We start from the raw sequence: 5,245 nt of genomic DNA on the forward strand, positions 1-5,245 counted from the left end.
GGTCAACTCCTAAATAATCCGTAGAATTAGTCCGTATTTATTTAATGATTGTGATATTTTATTCGTCCTGTGGTGAGTTCAGTCCAAACCACCGCCCTTCCTCAGTGTTAAACTTCCTTCCTTTCCCCCTTTCACAACTAAGGGCGTATGCGCGTTAGTCTGAGATCCTTGTTTATGAAAACCCCACCAAGTACATATCTCTGCAGGCCGGAGGCCCGCAAGTGGGCGGAAACCAGCAAGTGAGGGATCTAGATGTTTTGTGATTTGAAAAAAGGGCATAGTTTATCTCCAACAGAACTAGGTATCCTCTACTAGTTATAGTTTAAAATATTAGGTTTCAGTGAAAACGAATTACATAGCACTTCTGATATTTTATATATATATTTTTGGTAATCTGATTATGGGGTGAACTGCAGACTTATGAAATCCATCAGTTTAAATGTGTAAACCTTAAGTAACACTTATGGCTCACTATAGAAATAAATATTTAAAGCAGCTCCTTTCCATTAATGGACATGGGAGAAATGGTGCTAATAATTTGTAAATAATCATAATATTCAGTAAATCTACCATGAGCACTCAGTCATAGTGGGTGTATATGACAATAGAGTCAGTGCCTGTAGCTACAAGTGAGGTGAACTTAATAAGATGGAAATTCACTGTAATGTAGTTATGGTTTAATGAATTCCAAGATACTGGTGCAATCTTTCAGGAAATTTGGATCAATTAAGAATATAAACAGACATTCAGAGGAGTTCACTGTACTTCATTTAGTTCCTCTGTGTGGTTTTAAATGATTCTTTATAGAAGTATGTCCTTGTTGTAGAGTATTATGTGTTACTCTTTGTGTTCAGATGATCACACATGCTTTGATTTGGCATCAGAACCAGGTCCTGGAACATCCTACTCAGAAAATTAGTTGAATCAAGTTTGTTTGAACAGGAAGAATAGGATCAGAGTTGGATAACACTGGCTCAGACTGTCAGAAAGCCTCCCTTTATTATTACCTGGATTGTGCATGTGAATTTGTAGAAGGACTATCATTCATTCATTGTCTGAAACTGCTGATCCAATTCAACTCCTCACAGACCGTCACATGGAGTGTGGCTCAAACCCACAACCTGGAGCTGTGTGACTGCAAAACTACCTGCCGCACCACCGCACCGCCCGAAGGGCTATCAATTTATTTTAATACAGTTCATTTATTCAGTTTAATTTATTTCAGAAATACACCATATTTACAAATATTTGAGGACACGTTTGTAATGAATGTATTCTACATTAAGTTGCAACCGTTACTATCACAGAAGTGCACACACTGCCTCTCTAATCCCTGTAGAGAAACACTGACAATAGAACTGGATTCTCTGGAGTAGAGAAACATGAACCTAATGCCAGGTAAGGAATTACTGTGATGTCTCTTGTTAGGAAGTGAGTAGTAGCCTATATCTGAGCAAACATTATCATTCTCAGTGTGGTCTCAATTAAATGGTTATTCTCTTTATTTATTGCAAGAATTTCACATATTAAGCCAAACACAAACAAGTCTGTAAGTCACATGATGCTGAAAATGTACTCCATATAATGTACTCAATGTTTACAAGGTACAATATTAACACTGAAAACAGAACAGTTATTACATGGTCACCAGGCATACAGCTGTACTACAAAACACACAATAATCTAACACAACGTACCAAAGAACTCACTGACATTCTCTTAAACTTCCAAACAACGCTCAAACAGAGCAATCTGAGCTGCATCAGTTATAGAAATCTGTTAGAAGAAAGAAAATAACTTGGATACCTATTTTGTGCAGGACATTTTACGCAAAGCACAGTGAACCAGACAGCCTAGTTTTATAAAAGTATCAGACTATACACACTGTCTGAACTGTGGTGTACAAGGTGCCCTGCAGTCTAGTATCTGTGCCTTAAGAATTGAGGTGAGGGCCCTACAGTCCAGTTTACATGCCTTAAAAACTCTGGGGTGAGGGGCACCCACTTGGAGCTGCCTCCGGCCTGCAGAGATACACTTCTCATGAAAACAAACTCAAACACAAGGGGTGAGAAGTATGACACAGCGTGGTTCTAGTATGAAACGCCCTGTGCATGCGTTAAGGGTTTATCCTGTACCTCACGTGTCTACTGAATTGAACAAATATCATGACTTATAAACAACAAACATCCTTCCTCGTGACATGGGTCCTCTGTTAACAACGGTCTAGATATCAGCCAATAATTATACAGATTACAATAAATAAATAAAGGTTATAATAAGTTTCAGAAAGTGAAAATAAAATGTATATAAATTGATTCGTTGTAGTATCTTTAATAACTAGCAATTGTAAAGTAGTGAAGTTAAAATGTTTAAGTATAGGAATCAGGTGTTAGATCAGGAAAACACTGAAGTGTGGAGGTCTACAACCATATGATCATCTTAACTTGATCCACTCAGGGTGGCAGTAGCAACAGAACAAGATAAGCAGACATCTCTGTCCCCCGCAGCTTTCTCTAGTCAAAGATCTTCAAATCCAGAACGTGCATCCAGCTTCCAGGAGAGGATTTAAAAATGGCCAGCTGCTGTTACCCTACACCTGGCCAGTCTGGTGAGAGGGGGATCTCTGCCAGAGGCAGCTCCAAATGGGAGGTAAAATTCACACTAAACCTGTCCCTAACCCTAACCTCCCAGTGGCTGATATCCGCCCATAGTCTGTGATGTCTCTCCCTCTTGCTGGTCTCTGGCCTGCAGAGTTATGTTCTTGGTGGGTCAGGTGAAGTAGCATGTGCAACTCATACCAGCCGACCATTTTAAACCCCAGCCTGGAACCTGGATCCAAGATCTGGATTTGAAGACATCTAGCTCCTCCTGGGAAATCCTCAGATGTTCCCGTCTCAGTCAGAACAGGGGGTAAATATTGATAAACTAACAGCTTAGCACAAAGAACATTTAATGACATTACCTGTATAGTTATATATAGGATGTTATGGCCTCATAAATTAATTAATTTATGACAGAGTACTCCCCACTCTCCCAAACATACATTGATTCTTTTAACAATTTGACTGTAATAAGATGCTGTGTTGACTCCAGCTGAGAGAGAGCAGGCCCACAGAACTTACCAGCCTTGGGCAACACAGAGACCTAGACCCTGACAGCGCCTTCAAAATCTACACTTAGGTGATGTTAACAACACATCAACGTCTGGGTTATATGTTGTCAGCAGGGTCTAAATGGGGAACGACCTGAAGGGTTCTGATTCAGATGTTTGTGTCTGGGTTATATGTGGTCAGCAGGGTCTACAGAGAGAATGACCTGAAGAGTTCTGATTCAGATGTGTGTGTCTGGGTTATATGTGGTCTGCAGGGTCTACAGGGAGAATGACCTGAAGAGTTCTGATTCAGATGTGTGTGTCTGGGTTATATGTGATCAGCAGGGTCTACAGGGAGAATGACCTGAAGAGTTCTGATTCAGACGTGTGTGTCTGGGTTATATGTGGTCAGCAGGGTCTACAGGGAGAATGACCTGAAGAGTTCTGATTCAGATGTGTGTGTCTGGGTTATATGTGGTCTGCAGGGTCTACAGAGAGAATGACCTGAAGAGTTCTGATTCAGATGTGTGTGTCTGGGTTATAGGTGGTCAGCAGGGTCTACAAGGAGAATGACCTGAAGAGTTCTGATTCAGATGTGTGTGTCTGGGTTATATGCGATCAGCAGGGTCTACAGGGAGAATGACCTGAAGAGTTCTGATTCAGACATGTGTGTCTGGGTTATATGTGGTCAGCAGGGTCTACAAGGAGAATGACCTGAAGAGTTCTGATTCAGATGTGTGTGTCTGGGTTATATGCGATCAGCAGGGTCTACAGGGAGAATGACCTGAAGAGTTCTGATTCAGACATGTGTGTCTGGGTTATATGTGGTCAGCAGGGTCTACAGGGAGAATGACCTGAAGAGTTCTGATTCAGACGTGTGTGTCTGGGTTATATGTGGTCTGCAGGGTCTACAGAGAGAATGACCTGAAGAGTTCTGATTCAGATGTGTGTGTCTGGGTTATATGTGGTCTGCAGGGTCTACAGAGAGAATGACCTGAAGAGTTCTGATTCAGATGTGTGTGTCTGGGTTATAGGTGGTCAGCAGGGTCTACAAGGAGAATGACCTGAAGAGTTCTGATTCAGATGTGTGTGTCTGGGTTATATGCGATCAGCAGGGTCTACAGCGAGAATGACCTGAAGAGTTCTGATTTAGATGTGTGTGTCTGGGTTATATGTGGTCAGCAGGGTCTACAGGGAGAATGACCTGAAGAGTTCTGAATCAGATGTGTGTGTCTGGGTTATATGTGGTCTGCTGGGTCTACAGAGAGAATGACCTGAAGAGTTCTGATTCAGATGTGTGTGTCTGGGTTATATGTGGTCAGCAGGGTCTACAGGGAGAATGACCTGAGGAGTTCTGATTCAGACGTGTGTCTGGGTTATATGTGGTCAGCAGGGTCTACAGGGAGAATGACCTGAGGAGTTCTGATTCAGACGTGTGTCTGGGTTATATGTGGTCAGCAGGGTCTACAGAGAGAATGACCTGAAGAGTTCTGATTCAGATGTGTGTGTCTGGGTTATATGTGGTCTGCTGGGTTTACAGAGAGAATGACCTGAAGAGTTCTGATTCAGATGTGTGTCTGGGTTATATGTGGTCAGCAGGGTCTACAGGGAGAATGACCTGAAGTGTTCTGATTCAGATGTGTGTGTCTGGGTTATATGTGGTCTGCAGGGTCTACAGAGAGAATGACCTGAAGAGTTCTGATTCAGATGTGTGTCTGGGTTATATGTGGTCAGCAGGGTCTACAGGGAGAATGACCTGAAGAGTTCTGATTCAGATGTGTGTGTCTGGGTTATATGTGGTCAGCAGGGTCTACAGGGAGAATGACCTGAAGAGTTCTGATTCAGATGTGTGTGTTGGTTATATGTGGTCAGCAGGGTCTACAGGGAGAATGACCTGAGGAGTTCTGATTCAGACGTGTGTGTCTGGGTTATATGTGGTCAGCAGGGTCTACAGGGAGAATGACCTGAAGAGTTCTGATTCAGATGTGTGTGTCTGGGTTATATGTGGTCTGCAGGGTCTACAGAGAGAATGACCTGAAGAGTTCTGATTCAGATGTGTGTCTGGGTTATATGTGGTCAGCAGGGTCTACAGGGAGAATGACCTGAAGAGTTCTGATTCAGATGTGTGTGTCTGGGTTATATGTGGTCAGCAGG

This window comes from Hoplias malabaricus, chromosome 4, assembly GCF_029633855.1.
Source record: "Hoplias malabaricus isolate fHopMal1 chromosome 4, fHopMal1.hap1, whole genome shotgun sequence".
NCBI classification, from domain to species: domain Eukaryota; kingdom Metazoa; phylum Chordata; class Actinopteri; order Characiformes; family Erythrinidae; genus Hoplias; species Hoplias malabaricus.